Source organism: Ailuropoda melanoleuca, chromosome 7 (assembly GCF_002007445.2).
Source record: "Ailuropoda melanoleuca isolate Jingjing chromosome 7, ASM200744v2, whole genome shotgun sequence".
Lineage (NCBI taxonomy): Eukaryota > Metazoa > Chordata > Mammalia > Carnivora > Ursidae > Ailuropoda > Ailuropoda melanoleuca.
In genome coordinates, this window is record NC_048224.1 from 97,413,746 (window position 1) to 97,431,535 (window position 17,790).

A 17,790-nucleotide genomic window follows, 5' to 3' on the forward strand; every position below is an offset into this window, starting at 1 on the left:
ATCTCTCCCCCCACCAGTTTTATATGCTTCAGGGACCATAAAACCTGAGACATCTTAGTAAGATACTCAAGAGGTGTCTGTCTGTAGAATGAATGATTAAATATACTTCATTTTTGTTGTTATTAAATAGCTTTGCTATTACTAATAATATGCTGATCTATGAAGTCTCCCCTGTTATTTTTATTACCAATTCACTTTTGTGCAATGCCATGGGAAAAGTCAAACATATCTGCCATTTTTTTAAAAGATTTTATTTATTTATTTGAGAGATACAGAGCAAGAGAGAGCATGAGTGGAGGCGGGGAGAGGGAGAACCAGGCTCTCTGCTGAGCAGGGAGCCCAATGCAGGGCTCGAGTCCAGGACCCTAGGTCATGACCTGAGCCAAAGGCAGACACTTAAATGATTGAGCCACCCAGGCAGCCCAACAGATCTACTGTTATTTGGAAGCCTGTAACTCCCACTACCCTTCATCCATTTGTCCATCTCCCCCTCTCTTCTCTTTGGCTATCATCAGTTTGTTCTTTGTGCTTACAAGTCTGATTCTTCTTTTTCTTTGTTTATTCATTTGTTTTGTTTTTCATATTCTACATATGAGTGAAAGCATATGGTATTTGTCTTTCTCAGTCTGACTTAGTTTGCTTGGCATAATACCCTCTAGGTTCATCCATGTTGTCACAAATGACACAATCTCATCATTTTTTGTGACTGCATAGTATTTCATCACACACACGCACACGCACGCATGCACACACACTGCATCTTCCTTATCCATTCATCTATCAATGAACATCTATCCATTCATATCAATGAACATTTATGCTTCTATATCTTGCTATTGTAAATAATGCTGCAATAAATACAGAGGTTCATATATCTTTTCAAATTAGTGTTTTCATTTTCTTTCAGTAAATACCCAGTAGTGGAATTCTTAGACTATATGGTATTTCTATTTTTAATATTTTGAGGAACTTCCATAGTGTTTTCCACAGCAGCTGCCAATTTACATTCCCACCAGCAGTGCACATGGGTTCCTCTTTCTCCACAACCTCACCAATACTTGTTATTTCTTGTATTTTTTATTTTAGCCATTCTGGCAGGTGTGAGGTGATATTTCCTTGAGATTTTGATTTGCATTTCCCTGATGATGAATAATGTTCACATCTTTTCATGTGTCTGTTGACCATCTCTGTGTCTTCTTTAGAAAAATGTCTTTTTAAGTTGTCTGCCCATTTTTTAATTGGATTGTTTGTTTCTTTGGTGTTGAGTTGAAGTTCTTTTTATTTTGGATATTAACTCCTCATAACATACATCATTTGCAAATATCTTCTCCTGTTCAGTAGGTTGTCTTTTTGTTTGTTGATGGCTTCCTTTGCCATGCAGAAGCTTTTTATTTTGGTGTAACCCCAAGAGTTTAATTTTGCTTTTGTTTCCCTTGCTTGAGGAAACATATCTAGCAAAATGTTTCTATGGACAATGTCAAGGAAATTGCCTCTTATGTTCTTTTCTGGGACTTTTATGGTTTCAAGCCTCACATTGAAGTCTTTAATCCATTTTGAGATTATTTTTGTGTATGGTGTTAAAAAGTGTTTCTAGTTTCCAGTGTTTTCCAGTTTCATTCTTTTGCATGTAGCTGCCTTAGTTTCCCCAGCATCATTAATTAAAGAAACTGTCTTTTCCCCATTGTAAATTCTTGCCTCCTTTGTCATAGATTAATGACCATACAAGCATGGGTTTATTTCTGCACTCTCTGTTCTGTTGGTCTATATGTCTGTTTTTGTGCCAGTACCATCCTGTGTTGATCACTACAGTTTTGTAGTATATCTTGATATCTGGAATTATGATACCTCCAGCTTTGTTCTTCCTTCTTAGGATTGCTTTGGCTGTTCAGAATCTTTTGTGGTTCCATACTAATTTTAGTATTACTTGATCTAGTTTTGTGAAAAATGCTGTTGCTTTTTTTTATAGGGATTGCTCTGAATCTGTAGATTGCTTTGGGTAGTATGGACATTTTAACAATATCAGTTCTTCCAATTCATGAGCATGGAATCATTTTCTATTTGTTTGTGCTGTCTTCAGTTTCTTTCATCAGCATTTTGTAGTTTTCAGAGTACAGTTCTTTCATCTCCTTAGTAAAGTTTATTCCTAGGTATTTTATTCCTTTTGGTGCAATAGTAAATGGAATTGTTTCCTTACTTTCTCTTTATGCTACTTTATTATTAGCGTATAGAAATGCTTCCAATTTCTGGGTATTAATTTTGAATCCTACAATTTTTTTGAATTCATTTATTACTTATAGTATTTTTTTAGGGTTTTCTATGTATAGTATCATGTCATCCACAAGTAGTGATAATTTAACTTCTTCCTTACAAATATGGATGCCTCTTATTTTTCTTGTCTGATTGCTATGGCAAGGACTTCCAGTGCTATGTTGAATAAAAATAGCAAGAGTGGGCATCCTTGTCTTGTTCCTGATCTAAGAGCAAAAGTTCTATTTTTTTACCATTGAATATAATGTTAGCTATGGGTCTTTCATATATGGCCTTTATTATGTTGAGGTTTGTTTCCTCTAAGCCTCCTTTGTTGAGAGTTTTTATCATGAATGGATGTTGAATTTTGTCAAATGTATTTTCTGTATTTATTGAGATGATCATGTGATTTTTATTCTTTGTTTCATTGCTGTGGTTTATCACATTGATTAATTTGTGAAAATGGAATCATCCTTGTATCCCTGGAATAAATCCCACTTAATCATGGTGAATGATTATTTAATGTAGTGTTAACTGCAGTTTGCTAGTATTTCATTGAGTATTTTTGCATCTGTGTTCATCAGGGATATTGGCAGTAGTTTTCTTTTTCTGTTCTGTCTTTGTCTGGTTTGGTATGAGGGTAATGCTAGCCTCACAAAATATATTTGGAAACTCTCCTTACTCTTTTGTTTTTTGTAATTGTTTGAGGAGAACAGGTATTGACTCTTCTTTAAATGTTTGGTAGAATTCACCTATAAATCAATCTGGTCGTGGACTTTTATTTTTTGGTAGTTTTTTGATTACCAATTCAATTTTGTTACTAGTAATTGGTCTGTTCAGATTTTCTATTTTTTCCTGAAATATTCTATTTCTTTTGTTTCTTTCAGTTTGGGAAGATTGTATATTTCTAGAAATTTATCCATTTCTTCTAGGTTAATTTGTTGACATATAATTTTTTGTAGTATTCTCTAGTAATCCTTTGTATTTCTGTGGTGTCAAATGTTACTTCTCTTTCATTTCTGATTTTATTTGAGTCCTTTCTCTTTTTTTCTTGAAGAGTCATTGATCTTTTATATTGTTTTGTTTGTTTGGTTTTTGTTTGTTTTAATCTCTATGTCATTTATTTCTTCTCTGATCTTTATTATTTCCTTTCTTCTCACTTTGGGCTTTGCTTGTTCATCTTTTTCTAGTTCCTTTAGGTGTAAGGTTAGATTGTTATTTGAGCCTTTTCTTGTTTCTGAGGTAGGCCTGTGTCACTATATATTTCCCCCTTAGAACTGCTTTCATACGTCCCAAATATTTTGGACTATTGAATTTTCATTTTCATTTTTCTCTGTGTATTTTTTAAGTTTCTTCTTTGATTTCTTCATTGACCCATTGGTTGTTTAGTAGCAAGTTGTTTAGCCTCCACATGTTGCTGTATTTTTCTAGTTATTTTTTCTTGTGATTGACTTCTAGTTTTATATCATTGTGGTTGAAAAAGATGCAGGTATGATTTTTGTATTCTTAAATTCAAGAAGCTGCTTTTGTGGCCTAACATCTGATATATTCAGGAGAATATTCCATGTGCACTTGAAAAGAATGCAGGAAAAAAACATCCGGGGAAAAAAAGACAGTCTCTTCAATAAATGGTGCTGGGAAAATTGGACAGCTACATGCAAAAGAATGAAACTTGACCACTCTCTCACACCATACACAAAAATAAACTCCAAATGGATGAAAGACCTCAATGTGAGACAGGAATCCATCAAAATTCTAGAGGAGAACATAGGCAGCAACCTCTACGACATTGGCCAAAGCAACGTTTTTCATGACACATCTCCAAAGGCAAGAGAAACAAAAGATAAAATGAACCTGTGGGACTTCATCAAGATGAAACGCTTCTGCGCAGCCAAGGAAACAGTCAAAAAAACTAAGAGACAGCCCACGGAATGGGAGAATATATTTGCAAAGGACACCACAGATAAAGGACTGGTATCCAAGATCTACAAAGAACTTCTCAAACTCAATACACGAGAAACAAATAAACAAATCATAAAATGGGCAGAAGATATGAACAGACACTTTTCCAATGAAGACATACAAATGGCTAACAGACACATGAAAAAATGTTCAAAATCATTAGCCATCAGGGAAATTCAAATCAAAACCACACTGAGATACCACCTTACGCCAGTTAGAATGGCAAAGATAGACAAGGCAAGAAACAACAATTGTTGGAGAGGATGTGGAGAAAGGGGATCCCTCCTACATTGTTGGTGGGAATGCAAGTTGGTACAGCCACTCTGGAAAACAGTGTGGAGGTCCCTTAAAAAGTTAAAAATTGAACTACCCTATGACCCAGCCATTGCACTACTGGGTGTTTACCCCAAAGATACAGACGTAGTAAAGAGAAGGGCCATATGCACCCCAATGTTCATAGCTGCATTGTCCACAATAGCCAAATCATGGAAGGAGCCGAGATGCCCTTCAACAGATGACTGGATTAAGAAGCTGTGGTCCATATATACAATGGAATATTACTCAGCTATCAGAAAGAACGAATTCTCAACATTTGCTGCAACATGGACGGCACTGGAGGAGATAATGCTAAGTGAAATAAGTCAAGAGGAGAAAGACAATTATCATATGATTTCTCTCATCTATGGAACATAAGAACTAGTATGATCTGTAGGGGAAGAAAGGGATAAAGAAAGGGGGGGGTAATCAGAAGGGGGAATGAAACATGAGAAACTATGGACTCTGAGAAACAAACTGAGGGCCTCAGAGGGGATTGGGGTGGGGGATTGGAATAGACCGGTGATGGGTAGTAAGGAGGGCATGTATTGCATGGTGCACTGGGTGTTATACGCAACTGATGAAGCATCGAACTTTACATCGGAATCCGGGGATGTACTGTATGGTGACGAATGTAATATAATAAAAAATCATTTAAAAAAATGTGTATTCTGTTGGTTTTCAGTGGAATGTTCTGTATATATGTTATGTCCATCTGGTCTAATGTATCATTCAAAGACACAGTTTCTTTATTCATTTGCTGCTTGGAAAATCTATTTATTATTGTAAATGGGGTGTTAAAGTCCCCTACTATTCTTGTATTAACATAATTTGTCTCTTTAAATTTATTAATATTTGCTTTCTGTATTTAGGTGCACTCTAGTTGGGTACACAAATATTTACAATTGCTATATCCTCTTGTGGATTGATCCCTTTGTCATTATGTAATGCCCTTCTTTGTTTCTTGTTACAATCTTTGTTTTAAAGTCTGTTTTATCTGATATAAGATTGCTACCCCAGCTTTTTCCCCCCACTTATATTTGTATGATAAATGTTTTCCCATCCCTTAACTTCTGGTCGATATGTGTCTTTAGGCCTTAGGTGAGTCTCTTGTAGGGAGCATATTAGATGGGTCTTGTTGTTTTTACCCATTCTGCCATCCTATGTCTTTTGATTGGAGCATTTAGACCATTTACATTTAAAGTAATTATTGACAAGTACGTACTTATTGCCATTTTGTTAATTGTTTTCTTACTGTTTTTGTAGTTCTCTGCTCCTTTCTTCTCTTGCTCTCTTCATGACTGATGAGCTTCTGTAGTGTTATGTTTGATTTCTTTCTTTTTATTTTTTGTGTATCTAATATAGGTTTTGAGTTTGTGGTTACCTTGAGGTTCATATATAACATCCTAAGCATACAGCAATTTATTTTAAGTTGATGGTCTTTTAAGTTCAAATACATTCTATAAAAAATGTTTTTCTAACTCCCTTGTCCACATTTTATGTATATGCTATTAGATTCTGCATTTTTTTTATTCATAATTGTTTCATCTTAATTATGATCTTTTCTTTTCCACTTAAACAAGTCCCTTTTTTGGTGTGTATGTACACATGGAGAAGTTGAGTTTAAGGTCTTTCTATTTCACTGTCTTGGACTGAAATGCCCTGTACTTTCAACAATATGTTATCTTCACATTTCTTAAATGTGAAGATTTATGCTAATATAATTTGTATATTTTTTGCCTTGTCTGTAAAAGTAAGAGAATGATATTTAGTCTCTTTCATATTGCAGACCAATTATGTTAATAAAACTTTTAATTACAAAAGTAGAATGACTGTGGAGCTCATTACAATTTTGTCTTGAGAGTTGTGGTTTGGGGACCCAGCTTAACAAGTGATTGTCACTGAAATGTGGTTTAAAGGCATTTCCCTTGGAGTCATTGTGGCTGAACCCTTAGTGTCATAAGGAATGTAGAGAAGGCAGAGAACTGACTTCCATGCATTTATTTATTCATTTATCATATATCATAAATATCATATTTACTATATATACATATGTATATCAAATCATATAATATGTGCAATTCCTAGGAACTTGAAGCCTAAAATCAAATAAGGGACAACAATGTTAAGCAAATGGGTTCAGATTGAGATATCAGAAAAGATGGGAGAAAGAAGTACAAATGGCATCTTTAAGGGCATTGAAGGTCATAGTTTGGAGGATGTTTTTATTCAGTTGCAGTAGAAAGCCACTGGAGGATTTTAGTCAGAGAACTAATGAGTTGCAATTTATTTTTTTAAAACATAAATTTATCTACTTTAAAAAATGATTTCATTGCGCACAAGAGTAGAGTATATAAGACCTGTTAATGTGGAACTTATGGTAAGACAGTGAGAGACTGGACTAGGGAGGTGGTAGTGGAGATAGAGAAAAGAAAATATATTTGAGATATATTTTTAAGTAGAACTTTGACAGACTTTGGTAATGGATTCTGTATTAGGATTGCTGTAAACTGTAAAGGCACAAATGAACAGTGACTTTTTTTTTCTATACTTGAAGGATGATGATAATGCCATTTGCTGAGATGAGGAAACAATGAATAGGAGAAATATTAAGACTTCTGTGAGAGTAAAGTAGGTAATGTCTTGTACCAAGTCTGACTCAAGCTGGCAAATTTTCAAAATGTTTTATAAAGCGAACAATCATGATAGCTCTTCCAGTTTCCTCTCAATTGAACCTACTCCCCATATACCATATGAAATATCCAGAAGGGTGGCTTTTGATGATGCTGTCTCTACAATTTACTTCATTGTCTTGTTAGATATTAAGTGGTATGCTCTGCTACCATTTAGCTGCAATATCTGGCTATTACACAATCTTTGTATTCTCTCACTTTCCATAGTTTAAGTCCAACATTGTGCCTTGCTGATTCCAAGTTGTCTAATTTATGCATGAGATCAGTGAAATTGGATTTCTATAACAGTCAAGTAATACTATTGATATGGAAGCAGGAGATACATGCTAAAGCAATTAGCTGGGTACAAAGGAGAGCCATTATATAAAAAATCCAAGATTTTATCTTTGAGGTATAGCTAGTTCTTCATACCAGATATTAGCCCATAGAAAATTTTAAAACTTCTGTCCCTCACTGAGTATGGATATTTGTAGTACAACACATTTGCAAATACACTTACAGCTATTTATTTATGTCATTCAGTACAGTGTTACTCTGATGCTCAGATGTCATACAAGTATGAGTCTACATATACTACAGAAAATATTAAATTTTTGCATGTTGTAAAAGTTGTGGTAATGATAAGACACTATGATATGTTAATGATGATGTTGTTGCTTGCTGCTGATTTAACAAAAAGTCCAAGTTCCCTGATCATACTTTCCTACTAAAGCTTTAGCACTCCGAAAACCCCCTTTGCTGCCAATAATATTAGTGCTGATGCAGAGAAGACAGGTAAGGAAATGAGAAAGGCAATAGGAAAAAAAAAGAAGAAAGAAAGAAAGGGTTATAAGAGATTAAGTTGATATCTTTTCAATACTGAAATGTGGTGTGATAGATTAGGGTCTTCTAAGAAAGTGTTGGGTTGTCCTCCCATTTCATAGCTTTCTTCTTATCCCTTCAGGAGATTCTGTCTGCATACCTCTCTTGGGTCTTTAAAGCATTCAAACTTACTTATGCAGGATGTTACAAAAGAGACCTAAAGCTGAAAAGAGATTGATATTAGAATGCAGATTATTTTAGTATTGCCTGCTATCCTTACCACATTGATTTGATTCTGACCATGAGTATAATTTAAGTAGAAATCCCAGCTTTTGCTTTGTCCTATCAATCTAGCATTCTATTGTCTTCTAGCAATTATTTTGGGTTATATTACTCACACAGCAGGTTAATGGTTTCCTTGGAACGATTCCTGCAATATTTTGGCCCTTGCATTTCTAAGTGTTTAATCTAAAACCAGACAAAGCTGTGCTTCCCAGAGCTTTGAATTCTATTTTATTTGAATACTAGAGCAGCAAAGATGCAGATAATTAAGCACAGTTAGCCAACTTGCCAATGTTTCTTCCTTTTACTAAACTCACCACAACTTGTTATTTACTCACTTACAACTTTACTGATTTACTTGTTTTTTCTTACTTATTTTAGGAAGATTTGAGAAACTCGGGCATGAAATTGACACGTTGCACTAGATTTATACTTTTGATTTTCAACTTATTTTAAATACAAGGAAATAATCATAATTCTATAAATTGTGACATTTTAACTTCCTAAATTCCCCCTCTCCAACATAAAGGAAAAGTATATTTTAATAATAAATAGCATGTTTAGTGAGAATAGTCCCATTTATCTCTTTTATCTTTCTCCCCTGATACCTGGTATCCACCATCCTATTTTTCCTTCCCTTTTTCTTAGGCCACTTATCCTAAAGTCAGGCTGTTTCTTACTATAAAGAGTCAGAACTAAAACCAAAGAAACCAGAGTCCATTGCTCTTGCATGAGTAAGAGTACAAATTTTCTGTGCCTTAAAGGTAAACCATCTACTTGTGACTCACTCTTTCTTAGTAATCTACCTTTTAGCAATGTCCTTATCAAATGAAGCACATAAAATTATGGTAGTGACTGCCAGAATGCTCTGGAGAGAGTAAAAATAGACCATGCTCTTCTCCAAAAGAAAGTAGTTGTGTAATTATAGAATCATGTTCCTATTTGTGCAACTTAATTCTAAAGAATATTGCTCAAATATATATTCAAATAGGATGTTTCATCTAATACTATCTCTATATATATTCTAGATATTTTTCATTTCCATTTTTATATACATCAAAATGAAAAGAAATGGATTATGTTTTTAAAGATCTCTACTGTTATGTAATGTTACTATTTAAATATCACTGAGATCTGTGGTATCTGTATAGAGCTTAAAGGAAGTGATCTACTTTGAGGGGGGAAGAACAATTGACTTCAAAAACATCCCAAATCAGTCAAATAAAGCAGTGTTTTTGCAGAAAGAAATGAAACAATAAAATGCTACTTTCCTTTTTAAAAAATCTTCCAAGTCTTAACAGTTATCCGCTGACATCTCTGCTCAAAAAACAAGAAAGAAGAATGTTTAAAACCGTTTGGCTCCGCGATTTGGAGATCCCGTAGGAACACACTCTTGAGCTTCATTTTTTATATGGTTTATAATTCTGACATTTGAATGCCATTGACTTCCCCTGCTTCTCACTCCTTTACTGGTTAAAGGTTTCTGCAAGGTTCAACTTGATGTTTAAAAATTTTTAACCAAACACAGAAGGGGTCAAACAGTTCACTTAGCTCAATAACTACCTGGCATGGCTTACTATTAAAGGAATATACATTATTTATTTTTAATTAAAGAGAAAAAGTCAAAAAAGATTAAAGCAACAGAGAAATGATTTTGTATGTAAGAGAGAAGGCTACTAACAGCATAGGCTGTTTTTCAGGAGATGCTAGTGAGTAAAGGAAAGATTGTGTGACTCCGTTCAGCCACAGCTAACCCTAGAGAGACATGGGCTTGCTGTTAGCCCTGCATGTACAGAAGAGACTAGATGACAGCTTCAGTGTTTTTGTTTTCAACCTGGACGATGCCAGTGATTTTGATAGTCTTAAGACCGACCTGCACACTCATTCTAGTATTGCCTCCATTTCCTCCTACTTCCTACCACACTAGAGAATTATAAAGTGATGACAGAGGATGGATTTAAATAAACCAGGAATAGGGAAAAAAGGACCCAAATTCTTCAGAACTTAAAGAAAGAACTGAGAGCCAAAGGGATACTTGTCAGCCACCTCTTCTACCTTATAGGCATTCTGCTATGATTCTTGACCAATTAGTATATAAAAACAAGGTTACATTTAAGGTCCTGGGTGGATGAGTCTTACTTTGATAGAGGGTGCCACTGTGTTGTTCGCGGGGATAATAGATGTAACATAATTGATTTGAGGTTATATCCAAGAGTGGATTTGCACTCATTATATGCATGTGATGATCATCTCTCATAAGCCTTTCATGGTTATTCTCTAGGTGGTAAAGTTGGGATCATTGTATGATGCCCAGAACTGATGGATAAATTAGCCTTACCTCTTTAGCTCAATTTCAAGCTTAAGAAATCATCAGAAGCCGGGGATGTACTGTATGGTGACTAACATAATATAATAAAAAATCATTAAAAAAAAAGAATTCATGAGAAATTTCTATTATTCTAAGAAGTACTTTCTGACCCTACCTAGAAATCTTAAGTGGTATCTACATTTAAAATTATGACAATAATGATTATTTTACATTTATACAGTGTCATATAATGTATAATATAATGTATAATATATGTCTACTTTATCATTTAAAATTATGACAATAATGATTATTTTACATTTATACAGTGTCATATAATGTATATTATAATGTATAATATATGTCTACTTTATCATTTCCTATCTGTGTTACACAAAGTTGAATATTTCTTCATGATTTTCCTGTTAACTACTATAGAGCTGTGAACAAAACCAAGCATTATTTTTCTGACAGGGGAAAGAAGGCATAGAAAAATAGTAGTTGACTTGCTTCTGGTTACATAGACCAATAAGTCATTGATTCTGGTTACTGTCCTGATTTCATGACCCTAATGACCTCTCTGAGACCTCCAAAGTAGGCAGTTGTCATTTCATTATTCACTGTTTGGTAATCTTCTGACTAATATGTTGATTTAAATGTTTATTCAAATGGTGAGAGAAGATAGTTTCCATTCTTTACTTTTTCCTGATAGTTTCCATTCTTTATTTTTTCCTGATAAGGACGCTTTTCCACCCAGTGCTTTGTACTCTTGATGGAATCCTTAGCTTATTTAAAGAATTGGTGTCTCTATTGCTTGGAATGGTGGCCATTGGTGGGGTGTTGTTGGAATTACTGAGTAATGTCTAGGAATTAGAGTCCTCGTGTGAACATGGTGACAGAGATGAAAGATGAAATTGTTGTAAAAAGAAATAGGAATTTTCTCCCTGTAAATCTCTAAGTTTATACTAAAAGATTTCTTAATTATCGATAAGGACTAGCAAAGATCTATAAAGAACTTACCAAACTCAACACCCAAAAAACAAATAATCCAGTCAATAAATGGGCAGAAGATGAACAGACACTTCTCCAAAGACGACATACAAATGGCTAACAGACACATGAAAAAATGCTCCACAGCACTTGCCATCAGGGAAATATAAACCAAAACCACAATGAGATACCACCTTACACCAGTTAGATTGGCCAAAATTAAGACAAGGAACAACAAATGTTGGTGAGGATGTGGAGAGAGGGGAACCCTCTTACACTGTTGGTGGGAATGCAAGCTGGTACAGCCACTCTGGAAAACAGTATGGAGGTTCCTCAAAAGGTTAAAAATAGAGCTACCCTATGACCCAGCAATTGCACTACTGGGTATTTACCCCAAAGATATAAATGTAGTGAAAAGAGGGGGCACATGCACCCCAATGTTCATAGCAGCAATGTCCATAATAGCTAAACTGTGGAAGGAGCCGAGATGTTGTTCAACAGATGAATGAAGAAGATGTGGTTAATATATACAATTTAATATTACACAGCCATCAGAAAGGATGAATACCTACCATTTACATCAACATGGATGGAAATAGAGGGCATTATGCTAAGTGAAATAAGTCAAACAGAGAAAAACAATTATCATATTGTTTTCATATCATATCAAACCATATCATATGGTTTCACTCATATGTGGAATATAAGGAATAATGCAGAGGACCAAAGGGGAAGGGAGGGAAAACTGAATGGGAAGAAATCAGAGAGGGAGGCAAACCATGAGAGACTCTGAACTCCGGGAAACAAATTGAGGGTTGCAGAAGGAACGGTGATGGGGACATGACGTAACTGGGTGATGGGTATTAAGGAGGGCATGTGATATGATGAGCACTGGGTGTTATATGAAAATAATGAATCATTGAACACTGCATCAAAAACTAATGATATACTATATGTTGGCTAATTGAACTTAAAAAAATTATGGGCAAGGACTGTTATATGCATATTTCTTACATGAGGTTGATTACCTGCCCCGTTTTGAATTTCCATGAAAATCACTTTTTGTACTGTTTACCGAGAGAGGTCTCATTAATAGCTGCTGGATAAAACCAATTTTCAGTTTATTTGGTATCTAGAGCATTAAAACAGGACAGTAGGAAGTTATGATGTCAGGAGCTATTGGAAGGTTTGGGTTTATCTTTTTAAGTCCAGTGTTCTGTTATGTTTGTCTACAGTTTGTCTTCATTCCTAGATTTCAGATTGGTTGTGATTCAATGGAGGGTAGGTTTTCCGGCATTTCATTGATATAATTTCTCCTACAATTCATGTTTTAATGCTGGATAAATGAAATATTATTATGCTTTAAGAAACAATTCTTGTTGCTCATACTTATTTGAAATCACCCTATTAGTCAATCTTTTAACAAAAGTATCAAGTACTTTGAAATGTGAAGCTTTAGCTTATCAACTTTATTTGAGTTAACAAATTTGGAAAGTTGTTACTGTTTCCTTTTATTTTCATTACAAATTACAGATTTACTTTAGTGTCTGAAAATAGCTAATTATTTCAGTCCTGTCTTTTTAAAGATAATAAAGCTCAAAGGGATTAAGAGTCTTCTCAAAGTTAAATAACTAACTGATAGCAGACCTAGGGCTTAGCATATCCAATTACACAAGCATTGCTTTCTCAAGTACATTGTATATAGAGTGATTTCTTTTCAAACATGCACAAAAGAGTATTTCCCATATTCTCTGAATGTCTTCAGGGCAGGGAATATGTCTTGTTAAATTCTATACATTTAATGCACAAACTTGTATTGCTGTATGATGGATGATTGCTTAACATTCGTGGAATGAATGAATGAATACATGTTGAATATATATTTTGCCCTCCTGATACCTTTGAATTTTATTAATGAAAGTATGTTTTTTAGATTGTCAGTTTCTTGTAAGTTTTAATATATACCTCCTGGTATGATTCAGCAGTTCCTTCCTTAGGTATTTATTGAAAAGAAATGGAAACAAAGAAGTCCACAGAAAGACTTGCACATGAATGTTCATCATAGCTTTAATCATAATAGCCCCAAACTAAAAACAACCCAAATGTTTATCAACAGATGAACGAGTTGTACGTTCATATATTCTATATCTCCATTAAAGCAGTTGTTTCATGTTGTACACATTTGTTAAAACTCATTGAACAGTACATTTAAAAATTATGAGGTATTATTATATGCATATTGAATCTCAAAAAATTTGAATTAAAAATTAAAAAATGTAATTTTCTGTATCTGTTTTTAACAACTGTAAAATTACAGGGAGTAACTGATAACTATTAGTATCTTCTATTTATATCTTAATCTGCAGTTAAGTGTGTGAAATCTGTTAACCCAAACCAATGAAGATGAGATCTTTTGGAAATATTCTTTCCAACAAGCTTAGTTACAACTAATAAGCATATCAGCTAATATATATAAATGAGGTATCAGTATAATGTTTATTCTAAAATATTACTCATTAAATCATATCCATGGCACTCCTTCTAGTGTGTTCTTGCTTTGATGATGTGCTTTGTTGCTAAAAACAGGTAAGGATAGTTACTCTTTCCTTATCTAGGAGATTATTATCTGAAAACTGCAAAGCTTCCTGTGCCTATCTTTTTCAATGCAGGCCCATTATCTGTGTCACGGGTAGTGCCCCAAATTTCCCTACAAAGTAAATACAACACTTCACTTGGCTAATGATAATCTTTCAGGTTTGAAATTCAAGGAACAAGCTAATGATATATGTATTTTTTCTAAATTGTGTGAGAGATTGCCAGTTACTAAAACAAAACCCTAAATATTTTTATCTGTTTTAACAGAGCACTTAAGCTAGGAATTGACAACCCGAGTGAGAACCAGTGACTCCTTAGAGAAGTATTATATTGACAGCAAATGCCTCAAGAGAGGTCATGAGAGGACACATTTTTTCTTTATAATTTGAATATTAAAATTTAACTACATCCAGTTTGTCTTAGTAAAAAATTTAAGATTTTATTACTTATAAATATAATCAACCCTTTAAAAATAAAATCCACTTATTTCTTATTTCTATCATCATATCTCTGAATGATAAACTTTAAAACTTGATCACCTTCTTTGTAAACTAATGCTTTATTTTAATTGTTTGATTAAAAAAATCCCAACTATCCGTTTTGGATTTAAAGTCTACCCTTTTCCAAAAAATATGAAATTATCATGAAGCATTTTATTTGTTCTGAAAGGGTAATGAAGTTTTAATATGCAGATTGTATTTATAAATGGAAAAAGAGGAGGGGAAGGAGAAGGAAAAGAAGGAGAAGAGGAAGAAGGAGCAGAAGAAGAAGAAAGCTTTGAATTATTCAGGAACTCAGCAGGTTGGCAGGGCCTGAGAGCAGATTCAGGACATTATCTGTAATATATAGAACAGATTAAGCAATTTTCCTCAGTAATGCCTGGCTTTGCCTCCCGTGTGCAAATGGGTTTATTCTTGAAGCAAGGCCAATTGAAATCTTAAAACCAGTAGAATTCATCTTTTTCTCTACTTCAATTCCTTCCACTTCTGAGTGCCTGTGATATGCCCAACACTGCAAGAGACCCCAGGATACAACAGTGAACAAGACATGATTTCTAACCTCAGACCTCTAAAGAACTCATAACCTCTGTTGGAAAAAAGATACCAACATAAACAGAGCNAACAGTGAACAAGACATGATTTCTAACCTCAGACCTCTAAAGAACTCATAACCTCTGTTGGAAAAAAGATACTTACACAATCATCAATGTGTAAATATGATACCAACATAAACAGAGTTGCTTATGAGTGCAGGGAGGAAATATTCGTTTGAGGAAGATATCTTAGAGCCTTGAGAAGGTGAGAAGGTATTCATCCAGGCATTTCAGTCCATTTACTTAATCATTCAACATATAATGCTGAACCCCTGCTNTTATGAGTGCAGGGAGGAAATATTCGTTTGAGGAAGATATCTTAGAGCCTTGAGAAGGTGAGAAGGTATTCACCCAGGCATTTCAGTCCATTTACTTAATCATTCAACATATAATGCTGAACCCCTGCTCTGTGATGACTCCCATATATGGCACAGGAATTGCAATGGTGATCAAAGACCAGCATCATTCCTTCCTCCCAGGGTTTGCTATTACATAAATAACTGTGTAATTGTACACCATGGCAGATGCTACATATAAAAGGTTCAGGGTGTAATGAGAGTATATAGGCAACCTGACTCTGGGGGAACCTAGAGGGTGCAGATCAAGGAAGACTTTCTGAGGAAGTAACTCTGGTCCTGAGATCCAAAGATAAGTTAATTCAGGCAGTGACAAGGAATGGGGAAGAGTGCACCAGGCAGAGGGAGCAAGCTGTACAAAGACTGTGGCAGGAGGGTGTGTGGTGTATTTGCACAGTAGAAACAGTGTGGTGTGGCTGGAGAGCAGAGGATAGTTGAGAGGAAGGCAAGAGGCCAGACGTGGCTGTAGGGAATAGATCCCCCGGGGCCCTGTAAACCAGATTAGAAATGTTCAACCTTTTCTCAAGAGAGTAAGCAGAGAAAATACCTGGTTAGAGAGTTTTTAAAAATGCTTTTGCTTCGGTTTAGAGAGTAAGTTTCAGGAAGCCCTAGTCAGGAAGCTATAACAATATGTCTGCATGATAGAGTGTCGTAACCCGGGCTCGGTAAAGATAGAAATGAGGAATGGAAAGATTTCAATTTATAAAGTAAAATCCATAACATTTAGTGATGTATTGGCTATGGAGAAGGAGGGAGAGAGCCAAGGATGACTGTCAGGGCTCTGGCTTGAAGAATTGGATGGATGAGCATGCTGTTCAATAGCAAACAATGGGAGGAGGACAGACTGGGAAGGCGGTTAGGAGTTTGGCTTTAAACTGGTTGTTTAGGGTATCTCTGGAACATGCAAGTGAAAACACTGTGAACTGGATGTATCAACCTGAAACTGAGAAGCCTATTAGAGATTTATACGTAAAAGTCACAAAAATATGCTTGGTAACTGAAGACCATAGGAAGAGTGTACGCACAAGGAATGTACAGAATGAAAAGAGACAAGGACTAACGAATATGCTTTGAAGGGCATTTGACATTTAAGGATTGTTTTGCGAAAACTGGGTTGGCAAAGAAGAAAGAGAAGGAACAGCTAGAAAGAAAGAGGACATCCCAGGAGGATGTGATATAGAAGTTAAGGGAGGGGAGTGTTGAAACAAAGATGGAGTACTCAAATGGGTTTAGCATTGTAGAAACTCAAGTAAGATAAGAGCTAAAGTTGCCCACTGATTGAGATTACTTAGAAATGTCACAGGTGACCTGATGAAGAATTGTCACAGTAGGGTCATGGGATTGCAAGCTGAATAGGAGTGGTTTGATTAGTGAATGGAGATTGAAGAATTGGTAAAGTAAGTGTTAACTAATTTGGGCAAGGAAGCATTAGTGTAAATACGGAGTAAAGGAGAGCTTTCATAAATTGCTGAGATGAATTCGGGGCCATATTGCGATATTTAATTCACCAATAATACCTAATTACATTTTATGATGATTTTTAATTTATGAAATAGATTTACATGTTGTTTATACTCCTGTTATCTGTTCAATTTCAACTTTCTTCTGACATTTTGGTACCTTCTCTCTGTTCCTCTCAGTTCATACTTTCACTTGTCATACCATGACAAATTATTGCCATTGTGTTTGCCTAAGATTCTGTCCCTCCATTCCAGCTTAACTGGTCTTTTCTGCCTGGTTAGAATATTTGTCTGTATCTGATACCTTTTTATACCCTGTCTCAGTTTGACCTTCTTTTGGCTTGTTTTTCATGCCTTGATTGACTGAGCCCATCAGTCATGCATAATGACCTCCTGGTTTTCCAGGGTCTTCTGAGCTTTGCACAGGAGTCATATCAGCTGAGACATGTAAGTGCATGATTAGACTGTCATTAATGTTAGACATTCCACAGTAAGTGTTTAATAACTTTAAGTAAGCAATTGTTGCCTTCCAAAAAGTCAAGTATCTCTAAACATGGTAATGAGAATCATCACCTTAAAGCAGTTTCAGTTCCTGTTTTCATTTTTTTTCAAATTTTTATTACACAAAGATTGTCACATAAATGGATGTTTCTCTACTTTGTACACAATTATTCTTACTCTCCACAGA

The 17,790-nt window shown here is 34.9% G+C and overlaps 1 pseudogene; it reads left to right on the forward strand.

The window, feature by feature from the left end:
• The window catches only part of LOC117802943, an 85,104-nt pseudogene extending 76,379 nt beyond the window's left edge, over positions 1-8,725 (forward strand).
• The last annotated feature ends 9,065 nt before the right edge of the window (positions 8,726-17,790 follow it).